The following is a 14,016-nucleotide window of genomic DNA, read 5'->3' on the forward strand; positions in this document are numbered from 1 at the left end:
TTGGCAGATTCTTTTTTCTTTCCGATTTTAAACAAATTTGAATTTGCACATAAGTTGGTTTGTCTTTATAAGATGATCATTAAGGCCTCTCACCAGAAGAGCACCTGAAAGATTTCTGAGGAGTGCGGACATCAATCCCACCACATTTTGCCTGGAAAGCAAGCCCTTTATAATTTGACATAGTTTGTCTTCCATATTTGGGTATATTCTGAAGAGATTGTAATAACCCCAACCTTGAATTTGACTTATCCTAAGTGCAATTGCTTTTGTTTCGCCCAATTTTAAATCAAACAACCTCAAACATCCCTACATGGTACCATATTTAGATAATAATGATTCTATTTTTGTGAAAGGAGGATAAATTCATATCCTCTGCACGCGAGGCCATTGTTTCTAATGAGGCTCCAATTTTGAGATCAAAATTATACCAGCTGTAGTTTAAGACGGAATTTTTTATGGTCAAACTTACAAGAGAGAGGACGAGGTGGCCGAGTGGTTAAGGCGATGGACTGCTAATCCATTGTGCTTTGCACGCATGGGTTAGAATCCCATTCTCGTCGGCTTTGCATGTCAAGTTCTCTTCTGGTTTGTTAAAATTTCTCATTCAACTACTTAGAAGCAGGCTTTTCAAACATTGCTTCTGTCGCAATATTTTTATTTGCCTACACAAAGTACATCTGGGCGATTGAATCTATCATGAAGAATTTTGAGTGTGACTTCAGGCTAATGTGAAAGAGCTGTCTTTCTTTCAGTTTGCATCCACCTTTGCCACATCCAGCTGTTAACAATTTCCTCGAAATAGGACAAATTTAAGACAACTGGAGAATGCGGACTTCGATCCCGCTACCTCTCACATGCAAAGCGAGCTCTCTACCATTTGAGCTAATTCCCCTTCGGTTGATGTATTCTTAGAGCTTCCAAATTAACGAACCATTTCTGACCAAACGATCCATTCCTTGATACATAAAAAGGAATAGATCTCACAACTGAAGCTTGTTGGTTTTTATCAGTGTTTTTCAGAGTGGTTGAATGTATCAAGTAGAGTCTTGCGTTCGATCAGTGAGACATGGAAAATCCGTAGTGTTTCATGGTTTGGCAGATTCTTTTTTCTTTCCGATTTGAAACAAATTTGAATTTGCACATTAGTTGGTTTGTCTTTATAAGATGATCATTAAGGCCTCTCACCAGAAGAGCACCTAAAAGATTTCTGAGGAGTGCGGACATCAATCCCGCCACATTTTGCCTGGAAAGCAAGCCCTTTATAATTTGACAAAGTTTGTCTTCCATATTTGGGTATATTCTGAAGAGATTGTAATAACCCCAACCTTAAATTTGATTTATCCTAAGTGGAATTGCTTTTGTTTCACCCAATTTTAAATCAAACAACCTCAAACATCCCTACATGGTACCACATTTAGATAACAATGATTCTCTTTTTCTGAAAGGAGGATAAATTCATATCCTCTGAACTCAAGACCATTGTATCTAATGAGGCTCCAATTTTGAGATCAAAATTATACCAGCTGTCGTTTAAGACGGAATTTTTTATGGTCAAACTTGCAACAGAGAGGACGAGGTGGCGAGTGGTTAAGGCGATGGACTGCTAATCCATTGTGCTTTGCACGCATGGGTTCGAATCCCATTCTCGTCGGCTTTGCATGTCAAGTTCTGTTCTGGGTTGTTAAAATTTCTCATTCCACTTCTTACAAGCAGGCTTTTCAAACAATGCTTCTGTCGCAGAATTTTTATTTGCCTGCACCAAGTACATTTGGGCGATTGAATCTATCATGAAGAATTTTGAGTGTGACTTCAGGCTAATGTGAAAGAGCTGTCTTTCTTTCAGTTTGCATCCACCTTTGCCACATCCAGCTGTTAATCATTTCCTCCGCAGAGGACAAAGGAAAGACAACTGGAGAATGTGGGCGTCTATCCCGCTACCTCTCACATGCTAAGCGAGCGCTCTACCATTTGAGCTAATTCCCCTTCGGTTGATGTATTCTTAGAGCTTCCAAATTAACGAACCATTTCTGACCAAACAATCCATTCCTTGATACATAAAAAGGAATAGATCTCACAACAGAAGCTTATTGGTTTTTATCAGTGTTTTTCAGAGTGGTTGAATGTATCAAGTAGAGTCTTGCGTTCGATCTGTGAGACATGGAAAATCCGTAGTGTTTCATGGTTTGGCAGATTCTTTTTTCTTTCCGATTTTAAACAAATTTGAATTTGCACATAAGTTGGTTTGTCTTTATAAGATGATCATTAAGGCCTCTCACCAGAAGAGCACCTAAAAGATTTCTGAGGAGTGCGGACATCAATCCCACCACATTTTGCCTGGAAAGCAAGCCCTTTATAATTTGACAAAGTTTGTCTTCCATATTTGGGTATATTCTGAAGAGATTGTAAAAACTCCAACCTTAAATTTGACTTATCCTAAGTGCAATTGCTTTTGTTTCGCCCAATTTTAAATCAAACAACCTCAAACATCCCTACATGGTACCACATTTAGATAATAATGATTCTCTTTTTCTGAAAGGAGGATAAATTCATATCCTCTTCACGCGAGGCCATTGTTTCTAATGAGGCTCCAATTTTGAGATCAAAATTATACCAGCTGTAGTTTAAGACGGAATTTTTTATGGTCAAACCTACAAGAGAGAGGACGAGGTGGCCGAGCGGTTAAGGCGATGGACTGCTAATCCATTGTGCTTTGCAAGAATGGGTTCGAATCCCATTCGTGTCAGCTTTGCATGTCAAGTTGAGTGCTGGTTTGTTAAAATTACTCATTCCACTTCTTACAAGCAGGCTTTTCAAACAATGCTTTTCTCGCAAAATTTGCATTTGCCTACACCAAGTACATTTGGGCGATTGAATCTATCATGAAGAATTTTGAGTGTGACTTCAGGCTAATGTGAAAGAGCTGTCTTTCTTTCAGTTTGCATCCACCTTTGCCACATCCAGCTGTTAATCATTTCCTCCACAGTGGACAAAGGAAAGACAACTGGAGAATGCGGGCGTCGATCCCGCTACCTCTCACATGCTAAGCGAGCGCTCTACCATTTGAGCTAATTCCCCTTCGGTTGATGTATTCTTAGAGCTTCCAAATTAACGAACCATTTCTGACCAAACAATCCATTCCTTGATACATAAAAAGGAATAGATCTCACAACTGAAGCTTGTTGGTTTTTATCAGTGTTTTTCAGAGTGGTTGAATGTATCAAGTAGAGTCTTGCGTTCGATCAGTGAGACATGGAAAATCCGTAGTGTTTCATGGTTTGGCAGATTCTTTTTTCTTTCCGATTTGAAACAAATTTGAATTTGCACATTAGTTGGTTTGTCTTTATAAGATGATCATTAAGGCCTCTCACCAGAAGAGCACCTGAAAGATTTCTGAGGAGTGCGGACATCAATCCCACCACATTTTGCCTGGAAAGCAAGCCCTTTATAATTTGACAAAGTTTGTCTTCCATATTTGGGTATATTCTGAAGAGATTGTAATAACCCCAACCTTAAATTTGACTTATCCTAAGTGGAATTGCTTTTGTTTCACCCAATTTTAAATCAAACAACCTCAAACATCCCTACATGGTACCACATTTAGATAACAATGATTCTCTTTTTCTGAAAGGAGGATAAATTCATATCCTCTGAACTCAAGACCATTGTATCTAATGAGGCTCCAATTTTGAGATCAAAATTATACCAGCTGTCGTTTAAGACGGAATTTTTTATGGTCAAACTTGCAACAGAGAGGACGAGGTGGCCGAGTGGTTAAGGCGATGGACTGCTAATCCATTGTGCTTTGCACGCATGGGTTCGAATCCCATTCTCGTCGGCTTTGCATGTCAAGTTCTGTTCTGGGTTGTTAAAATTTCTCATTCCACTTCTTACAAGCAGGCTTTTCAAACAATGCTTCTGTCGCAGAATTTTTATTTGCCTGCACCAAGTACATTTGGGCGATTGAATCTATCATGAAGAATTTTGAGTGTGACTTCAGGCTAATGTGAAAGAGCTGTCTTTCTTTCAGTTTGCATCCACCTTTGCCACATCCAGCTGTTAATCATTTCCTCCGCAGAGGACAAAGGAAAGACAACTGGAGAATGTGGGCGTCTATCCCGCTACCTCTCACATGCTAAGCGAGCGCTCTACCATTTGAGCTAATTCCCCTTCGGTTGATGTATTCTTAGAGCTTCCAAATTAACGAACCATTTCTGACCAAACAATCCATTCCTTGATACATAAAAAGGAATAGATCTCACAACTGAAGCTTGTTGGTTTTTATCAGTGTTTTTCAGAGTGGTTGAATGTATCAAGTAGAGTCTTGCGTTCGATCTGTGAGACATGGAAAATCCGTAGTGTTTCATGGTTTGGCAGATTCTTTTTTCTTTCCGATTTTAAACAAATTTGAATTTGCACATAAGTTGGTTTGTCTTTATAAGATGATCATTAAGGCCTCTCACCAGAAGAGCACCTGAAAGATTTCTGAGGAGTGCGGACATCAATCCCACCACATTTTGCCTGGAAAGCAAGCCCTTTATAATTTGACATAGTTTGTCTTCCATATTTGGGTATATTCTGAAGAGATTGTAATAACCCCAACCTTGAATTTGACTTATCCTAAGTGCAATTGCTTTTGTTTCGCCCAATTTTAAATCAAACAACCTCAAACATCCCTACATGGTACCACATTTAGATAATAATGATTCTATTTTTGTGAAAGGAGGATAAATTCATATCCTCTGCACGCGAGGCCATTGTTTCTAATGAGGCTCCAATTTTGAGATCAAAATTATACCAGCTGTAGTTTAAGACGGAATTTTTTATGGTCAAACTTACAAGAGAGAGGACGAGGTGGCCGAGTGGTTAAGGCGATGGACTGCTAATCCATTGTGCTTTGCACGCATGGGTTAGAATCCCATTCTCGTCGGCTTTGCATGTCAAGTTCTCTTCTGGTTTGTTAAAATTTCTCATTCAACTACTTAGAAGCAGGCTTTTCAAACATTGCTTCTGTCGCAATATTTTTATTTGCCTACACAAAGTACATCTGGGCGATTGAATCTATCATGAAGAATTTTGAGTGTGACTTCAGGCTAATGTGAAAGAGCTGTCTTTCTTTCAGTTTGCATCCACCTTTGCCACATCCAGCTGTTAACAATTTCCTCGAAATAGGACAAATTTAAGACAACTGGAGAATGCGGACTTCGATCCCGCTACCTCTCACATGCAAAGCGAGCTCTCTACCATTTGAGCTAATTCCCCTTCGGTTGATGTATTCTTAGAGCTTCCAAATTAACGAACCATTTCTGACCAAACGATCCATTCCTTGATACATAAAAAGGAATAGATCTCACAACTGAAGCTTGTTGGTTTTTATCAGTGTTTTTCAGAGTGGTTGAATGTATCAAGTAGAGTCTTGCGTTCGATCAGTGAGACATGGAAAATCCGTAGTGTTTCATGGTTTGGCAGATTCTTTTTTCTTTCCGATTTGAAACAAATTTGAATTTGCACATTAGTTGGTTTGTCTTTATAAGATGATCATTAAGGCCTCTCACCAGAAGAGCACCTAAAAGATTTCTGAGGAGTGCGGACATCAATCCCACCACATTTTGCCTGGAAAGCAAGCCCTTTATAATTTGACAAAGTTTGTCTTCCATATTTGGGTATATTCTGAAGAGATTGTAATAACCCCAACCTTAAATTTGATTTATCCTAAGTGGAATTGCTTTTGTTTCACCCAATTTTAAATCAAACAACCTCAAACATCCCTACATGGTACCACATTTAGATAATAATGATTCTCTTTTTCTGAAAGGAGGATAAATTCATATCCTCTGAACTCAAGACCATTGTATCTAATGAGGCTCCAATTTTGAGATCAAAATTATACCAGCTGTAGTTTAAGACGGAATTTTTTATGGTCAAACTTGCAACAGAGAGGATGAGGTGGCCGAGCGGTTAAGGCGATGGACTGCTAATCCATTGTGCTTTGCACGCATGGGTTCGAATCCCATTCTCGTCGGCTTTGCATGTCAAGTTCTGTTCTGGGTTGTTAAAATTTCTCATTCCACTTCTTACAAGCAGGCTTTTCAAACAATGCTTCTGTCGCAGAATTTTTATTTGCCTGCACCAAGTACATTTGGGCGATTGAATCTATCATGAAGAATTTTGAGTGTGACTTCAGGCTAATGTGAAAGAGCTGTCTTTCTTTCAGTTTGCATCCACCTTTGCCACATCCAGCTGTTAATCATTTCCTCCGCAGAGGACAAAGGAAAGACAACTGGAGAATGTGGGCGTCTATCCCGCTACCTCTCACATGCTAAGCGAGCGCTCTACCATTTGAGCTAATTCCCCTTCGGTTGATGTATTCTTAGAGCTTCCAAATTAACGAACCATTTCTGACCAAACAATCCATTCCTTGATACATAAAAAGGAATAGATCTCACAACAGAAGCTTATTGGTTTTTATCAGTGTTTTTCAGAGTGGTTGAATGTATCAAGTAGAGTCTTGCGTTCGATCTGTGAGACATGGAAAATCCGTAGTGTTTCATGGTTTGGCAGATTCTTTTTTCTTTCCGATTTTAAACAAATTTGAATTTGCACATAAGTTGGTTTGTCTTTATAAGATGATCATTAAGGCCTCTCACCAGAAGAGCACCTAAAAGATTTCTGAGGAGTGCGGACATCAATCCCACCACATTTTGCCTGGAAAGCAAGCCCTTTATAATTTGACAAAGTTTGTCTTCCATATTTGGGTATATTCTGAAGAGATTGTAAAAACTCCAACCTTAAATTTGACTTATCCTAAGTGCAATTGCTTTTGTTTCGCCCAATTTTAAATCAAACAACCTCAAACATCCCTACATGGTACCACATTTAGATAATAATGATTCTCTTTTTCTGAAAGGAGGATAAATTCATATCCTCTTCACGCGAGGCCATTGTTTCTAATGAGGCTCCAATTTTGAGATCAAAATTATACCAGCTGTAGTTTAAGACGGAATTTTTTATGGTCAAACCTACAAGAGAGAGGACGAGGTGGCCGAGCGGTTAAGGCGATGGACTGCTAATCCATTGTGCTTTGCAAGAATGGGTTCGAATCCCATTCGTGTCAGCTTTGCATGTCAAGTTGAGTGCTGGTTTGTTAAAATTACTCATTCCACTTCTTACAAGCAGGCTTTTCAAACAATGCTTTTCTCGCAAAATTTGCATTTGCCTACACCAAGTACATTTGGGCGATTGAATCTATCATGAAGAATTTTGAGTGTGACTTCAGGCTAATGTGAAAGAGCTGTCTTTCTTTCAGTTTGCATCCACCTTTGCCACATCCAGCTGTTAATCATTTCCTCCACAGTGGACAAAGGAAAGACAACTGGAGAATGCGGGCGTCGATCCCGCTACCTCTCACATGCTAAGCGAGCGCTCTACCATTTGAGCTAATTCCCCTTCGGTTGATGTATTCTTAGAGCTTCCAAATTAACGAACCATTTCTGACCAAACAATCCATTCCTTGATACATAAAAAGGAATAGATCTCACAACTGAAGCTTGTTGGTTTTTATCAGTGTTTTTCAGAGTGGTTGAATGTATCAAGTAGAGTCTTGCGTTCGATCAGTGAGACATGGAAAATCCGTAGTGTTTCATGGTTTGGCAGATTCTTTTTTCTTTCCGATTTGAAACAAATTTGAATTTGCACATTAGTTGGTTTGTCTTTATAAGATGATCATTAAGGCCTCTCACCAGAAGAGCACCTGAAAGATTTCTGAGGAGTGCGGACATCAATCCCACCACATTTTGCCTGGAAAGCAAGCCCTTTATAATTTGACAAAGTTTGTCTTCCATATTTGGGTATATTCTGAAGAGATTGTAATAACCCCAACCTTAAATTTGACTTATCCTAAGTGGAATTGCTTTTGTTTCACCCAATTTTAAATCAAACAACCTCAAACATCCCTACATGGTACCACATTTAGATAACAATGATTCTCTTTTTCTGAAAGGAGGATAAATTCATATCCTCTGAACTCAAGACCATTGTATCTAATGAGGCTCCAATTTTGAGATCAAAATTATACCAGCTGTCGTTTAAGACGGAATTTTTTATGGTCAAACTTGCAACAGAGAGGACGAGGTGGCCGAGTGGTTAAGGCGATGGACTGCTAATCCATTGTGCTTTGCACGCATGGGTTCGAATCCCATTCTCGTCGGCTTTGCATGTCAAGTTCTGTTCTGGGTTGTTAAAATTTCTCATTCCACTTCTTACAAGCAGGCTTTTCAAACAATGCTTCTGTCGCAGAATTTTTATTTGCCTGCACCAAGTACATTTGGGCGATTGAATCTATCATGAAGAATTTTGAGTGTGACTTCAGGCTAATGTGAAAGAGCTGTCTTTCTTTCAGTTTGCATCCACCTTTGCCACATCCAGCTGTTAATCATTTCCTCCGCAGAGGACAAAGGAAAGACAACTGGAGAATGTGGGCGTCTATCCCGCTACCTCTCACATGCTAAGCGAGCGCTCTACCATTTGAGCTAATTCCCCTTCGGTTGATGTATTCTTAGAGCTTCCAAATTAACGAACCATTTCTGACCAAACAATCCATTCCTTGATACATAAAAAGGAATAGATCTCACAACTGAAGCTTGTTGGTTTTTATCAGTGTTTTTCAGAGTGGTTGAATGTATCAAGTAGAGTCTTGCGTTCGATCTGTGAGACATGGAAAATCCGTAGTGTTTCATGGTTTGGCAGATTCTTTTTTCTTTCCGATTTTAAACAAATTTGAATTTGCACATAAGTTGGTTTGTCTTTATAAGATGATCATTAAGGCCTCTCACCAGAAGAGCACCTGAAAGATTTCTGAGGAGTGCGGACATCAATCCCACCACATTTTGCCTGGAAAGCAAGCCCTTTATAATTTGACATAGTTTGTCTTCCATATTTGGGTATATTCTGAAGAGATTGTAATAACCCCAACCTTGAATTTGACTTATCCTAAGTGCAATTGCTTTTGTTTCGCCCAATTTTAAATCAAACAACCTCAAACATCCCTACATGGTACCACATTTAGATAATAATGATTCTATTTTTGTGAAAGGAGGATAAATTCATATCCTCTGCACGCGAGGCCATTGTTTCTAATGAGGCTCCAATTTTGAGATCAAAATTATACCAGCTGTAGTTTAAGACGGAATTTTTTATGGTCAAACTTACAAGAGAGAGGACGAGGTGGCCGAGTGGTTAAGGCGATGGACTGCTAATCCATTGTGCTTTGCACGCATGGGTTAGAATCCCATTCTCGTCGGCTTTGCATGTCAAGTTCTCTTCTGGTTTGTTAAAATTTCTCATTCAACTACTTAGAAGCAGGCTTTTCAAACATTGCTTCTGTCGCAATATTTTTATTTGCCTACACAAAGTACATCTGGGCGATTGAATCTATCATGAAGAATTTTGAGTGTGACTTCAGGCTAATGTGAAAGAGCTGTCTTTCTTTCAGTTTGCATCCACCTTTGCCACATCCAGCTGTTAACAATTTCCTCGAAATAGGACAAATTTAAGACAACTGGAGAATGCGGACTTCGATCCCGCTACCTCTCACATGCAAAGCGAGCTCTCTACCATTTGAGCTAATTCCCCTTCGGTTGATGTATTCTTAGAGCTTCCAAATTAACGAACCATTTCTGACCAAACGATCCATTCCTTGATACATAAAAAGGAATAGATCTCACAACTGAAGCTTGTTGGTTTTTATCAGTGTTTTTCAGAGTGGTTGAATGTATCAAGTAGAGTCTTGCGTTCGATCAGTGAGACATGGAAAATCCGTAGTGTTTCATGGTTTGGCAGATTCTTTTTTCTTTCCGATTTGAAACAAATTTGAATTTGCACATTAGTTGGTTTGTCTTTATAAGATGATCATTAAGGCCTCTCACCAGAAGAGCACCTAAAAGATTTCTGAGGAGTGCGGACATCAATCCCACCACATTTTGCCTGGAAAGCAAGCCCTTTATAATTTGACAAAGTTTGTCTTCCATATTTGGGTATATTCTGAAGAGATTGTAATAACCCCAACCTTAAATTTGATTTATCCTAAGTGGAATTGCTTTTGTTTCACCCAATTTTAAATCAAACAACCTCAAACATCCCTACATGGTACCACATTTAGATAATAATGATTCTCTTTTTCTGAAAGGAGGATAAATTCATATCCTCTGAACTCAAGACCATTGTATCTAATGAGGCTCCAATTTTGAGATCAAAATTATACCAGCTGTAGTTTAAGACGGAATTTTTTATGGTCAAACTTGCAACAGAGAGGATGAGGTGGCCGAGCGGTTAAGGCGATGGACTGCTAATCCATTGTGCTTTGCACGCATGGGTTCGAATCCCATTCTCGTCGGCTTTGCATGTCAAATTCTGCTCTGGGTTGTTAAATTTTCTCATTCCACTTCTTACAAGCAGGCTTTTCAAACAATGCTTCTGTCGCAGAATTTTTATTTGCCTACACGAAGTTCATTTGGGCTATTGAATCTATCATGAAGAATTTTGAGTTTAACTTCAGGCTAATGTGAAAGAGCTGTCTTTCTTTCAGTTTGCATCCACCTTTGCCACATCCAGCTGTTAATCATTTCCTCCACAGAGGACAAAGGAAAGACAACTGGAGAATGCGGGCGTCGATCCCGCTACCTCTCACATGCAAAGCGAGCGCTCTACCATTTGAGCTAATTCCCCTTCGGTTGATGTATTCTTAGAGCTTCCAAATTAACGAACCATTTCTGACCAAACGATCCATTCCTTGATACATAAAAAGGAATAGATCTCACAACTGAAGCTTGTTGGTTTTTATCAGTGTTTTTCAGAGTGGTTGAATGTATCAAGTAGAGTCTTGCGTTCGATCAGTGAGACATGGAAAATCCGTAGTGTTTCATGGTTTGGCAGATTCTTTTTTCTTTCCGATTTGAAACAAATTTGAATTTGCACATTAGTTGGTTTGTCTTTATAAGATGATCATTAAGGCCTCTCACCAGAAGAGCACCTAAAAGATTTCTGAGGAGTGCGGACATCAATCCCGCCACATTTTGCCTGGAAAGCAAGCCCTTTATAATTTGACAAAGTTTGTCTTCCATATTTGGGTATATTCTGAAGAGATTGTAATAACCCCAACCTTAAATTTGACTTATCCTAAGTGCAATTGCTTTTGTTTCGCCCAATTTTAAATCAAACAACCTCAAACATCCCTACATGGTACCACATTTAGATAATAATGATTCTATTTTTGTGAAAGGAGGATAAATTCATATCCTCTGCACGCAAGACCATTGTATCTAATGAGGCTCCAATTTTGAGATCAAAATTATACCAGCTGTCGTTTAAGACGGAATTTTTTATGGTCAAACTTACAAGAGAGAGGACGAGGTGGCCGTACCCTCTGCCAACTGGCCGTCAAACAAGTTCCTAACAAATTCCTAACAGTCCTAACAAATTCCTAACACATTCCTAACAGTCCTAACAAAGTCCTAACAAATCCTAACAAGTCCTAACATTTGACGTGTTTCGTCATCACGTAAGTCATGCGCAGTGGTGGTCGATGGGAAAAACAAAAACAAGTTTCCCGCTACTGTCTCCCAACTTTTGACTCCCGTTTAATATAGTTTAACCTGACTCTGTCCGTATCTGTGCATCGTTCTGTTGGTTTAAAATATCCTTTCAAGCGTTGTTGTCTTATTTTAACGCTCCTTCCTGGCGGTTTTTTTTTACTATCATTCGGCTAAAATTTTAGTTTTTTGGGATGACGAAGACAGGGAAGCCCGATTCGTATTGGGCTGGTGTTATGCAGCTGTATGCTCAGGGAAAGTTCAAGTTTTCCACATGGAAGAGACCTGGAACCAGAAGATGTAGGGCTGTCATTGAGCGGATAGACGCTTGTCCACTGACTCCTGTCTTCAACCAGAAAGTCCGGACAACCGACATATTTGGAAAAGAAATCCCCTGCAATTGTGGTTATCATAAGGTGAGTTAAACTTTTTTATTTATTTACAATAGATGGAAAAAAAAGCTATGTTTCACACTGCAATATGTGACTGTTAAAGTTGTGAGTGTTTCACAGATTTTTACCTTTCTGAATATATAAGACACAAAACCTAATTAGAAATTGTTCTAAAATTGATTGTTCTAAAACACTGGGAATAATTTAATGTTTTATTACAAAAGTTTTTCAAGCTTTAGCAACAAATTCAATGTTGTTTTTCCACAGTCAGGTGAGCAGGCAGGTTCAACAAGGGTTCAATCCGAAATGTCAGGTGCAGGGACAGCGTCAGCCTTCCAGGCCAACCAGAGCAGCCAAGGTGTACCTAGGGCCCCAGCAGATCCAGCCGCACAGAGCAGTTCAAATGTAAACCCAGCCATGCACAGGAGCTCAAGTGTAGCCGCAGCTGCAGCAGATACAGCCGCACAGAGCAGTTCAAATGTAAACCCGGCCATGCACAGGAGCTCAAGTGTAGCCGCAGCTGCAGCAGATCCAGCCGCACAGAGCAGTTCAAATGTAAACCCGGCCATGCACAGGAGCTCAAGTGTAGCCGCAGCTGCAGCAGATCCAGCCGCACAGAGCAGTTCAAGTGTAGGGAAAGTTCCAGCTGACCCCACAGCACAGAGGAGCTCAAATTCAGGAAGATGTCAACCTCAAAGCATCTCAGTCAGTCAAACCCCAGAGCAGATACAGTGTGCATTATGTAGTGAAAACATCAACGTGGAACATTTTAATGAACACTTGTCTGACTTTCATGCAGAACAATGTTGTGAGCAATGTGGGAAAAAGGTCAAGGGTGCAGTTGGGCTGCTTCAACATATTGAAGAAGGTCATGACCCACCACACCAAACATCAGCATCTCAACCACACCAACTACCAGCATTCAAACCACCACAACATGGGAAACCAGCAACACCACCCCAACAACCACCACTTCAGCCACAGCAGTGCCTTCCACCAGTGCAACGCCCGCAGCCAATTCCTCCAGCTGCTTCTTCTCCTGTTGTCCACCTTAGGCCTCCAGAGGTGAATTGGGTGAGTTTTCTTCCCAAGCAGTTTTTGCGGGTCATCAAGCCGGCAGACCAGGAGTGGATTGCACAGTGCCTTTACCACCCCACAGGCCAGTTTAGACAACGGTTCTCCCAAAACTGGTTTCATCCACCCAGTCCACCAAAGGTAGTGACTGCACCTCCGGATCCCCTGGTCTACTTCAGGCAGCGGATGTTTCTGTGGGCACCTATGCGGATGTGGGGTATTTCACTGAAGTGTCAACAGTGCAACACCAAGATGCACCACTCTGGGATCTACACAAAGGTCAGAGAAGTCGTTGACCTGGATTCAAGGTACTATTTGATTGGAGGAGATTATCCACGATGCAGTAAAAGCATGATTCCTGTCTGTCCGTGGAGCACTGAGGTTTTAAGCCAATTAGATCCAGCCAACAGAAACAAGTTTCCAGCTACTCTCACCACACAGCTGGCTCTGGACAAAAGGTGCGTGACTTTGCTGAAACCGCGGACTGTTGGAAATAGCTCCAGTTATGTGCAGCAAGCGTTGGAAGAGCTGCATAGTGAGGAGTGGGCAAAGCGCACCATTGAGTATATGTCTGACTGTGAGCGTCACAAAAAGAAGAGTGTCTTAGCCAGGAGCCATAAAGTTGTCTACCAGAATCCGCCACGGTTTTGCCCTCTTCCACTTGCACAGTGGTTTCAGACTGTGCATGCCAATGAAATACTGAGTCACTTGTCTGAGATGAAGGGTGTCATCACCTCAACATACGGCAGGATTTTAAAGCTTGACTCTACCAAAAAGGTAAAGTAAAACACCTCTAAAATTTTGTCAATTCTAATTATTATTTGCATTCTGATGTTCTTGCTTTTCATATTCTTTACACCAAACAGATCACCAAAAAGCTTGCTGGTGGCATTTCTGAGACGGCTACGTGGATGACGAACATCACCAACGAACATGGCCAAGCTCTGAACTGTGTGCTGACCACAGGT

At 40.4% G+C, this 14,016-nt stretch overlaps 8 non-coding genes across 8 annotated transcripts; all 8 read left to right on the top strand.

Moving 5' to 3' along the window:
• The first annotated feature begins 478 nt into the window (after positions 1 to 478).
• trnas-gcu (transfer RNA serine (anticodon GCU)) lies at positions 479 to 560 on the top strand. Its single transcript has one exon. It is a non-coding gene; the product is annotated as a tRNA-Ser (tRNA).
• A 1,010-nt stretch (positions 561 to 1,570) lies between these two features.
• On the top strand, positions 1,571 to 1,651 carry trnas-gcu (transfer RNA serine (anticodon GCU)). Its single transcript has one exon. It is a non-coding gene; the product is annotated as a tRNA-Ser (tRNA).
• Positions 1,652 to 3,753: 2,102 nt separating this feature from the next.
• Positions 3,754 to 3,835, top strand: trnas-gcu (transfer RNA serine (anticodon GCU)). The gene has a single exon. It is a non-coding gene; the product is annotated as a tRNA-Ser (tRNA).
• Positions 3,836 to 4,845: 1,010 nt separating this feature from the next.
• Positions 4,846 to 4,927, top strand: trnas-gcu (transfer RNA serine (anticodon GCU)). Its single transcript has one exon. It is a non-coding gene; the product is annotated as a tRNA-Ser (tRNA).
• A 1,010-nt stretch (positions 4,928 to 5,937) lies between these two features.
• trnas-gcu (transfer RNA serine (anticodon GCU)) lies at positions 5,938 to 6,019 on the top strand. Its single transcript has one exon. It is a non-coding gene; the product is annotated as a tRNA-Ser (tRNA).
• Positions 6,020 to 8,121: 2,102 nt separating this feature from the next.
• trnas-gcu (transfer RNA serine (anticodon GCU)) lies at positions 8,122 to 8,203 on the top strand. The gene has a single exon. It is a non-coding gene; the product is annotated as a tRNA-Ser (tRNA).
• A 1,010-nt stretch (positions 8,204 to 9,213) lies between these two features.
• On the top strand, positions 9,214 to 9,295 carry trnas-gcu (transfer RNA serine (anticodon GCU)). The gene has a single exon. It is a non-coding gene; the product is annotated as a tRNA-Ser (tRNA).
• A 1,010-nt stretch (positions 9,296 to 10,305) lies between these two features.
• trnas-gcu (transfer RNA serine (anticodon GCU)) lies at positions 10,306 to 10,387 on the top strand. The gene has a single exon. It is a non-coding gene; the product is annotated as a tRNA-Ser (tRNA).
• Positions 10,388 to 14,016: the final 3,629 nt, after the last annotated feature.

The sequence above is a fragment of the Odontesthes bonariensis genome, chromosome 11, assembly GCF_027942865.1.
Source record: "Odontesthes bonariensis isolate fOdoBon6 chromosome 11, fOdoBon6.hap1, whole genome shotgun sequence".
Classification (NCBI taxonomy): Eukaryota; Metazoa; Chordata; class Actinopteri; order Atheriniformes; family Atherinopsidae; genus Odontesthes; species Odontesthes bonariensis.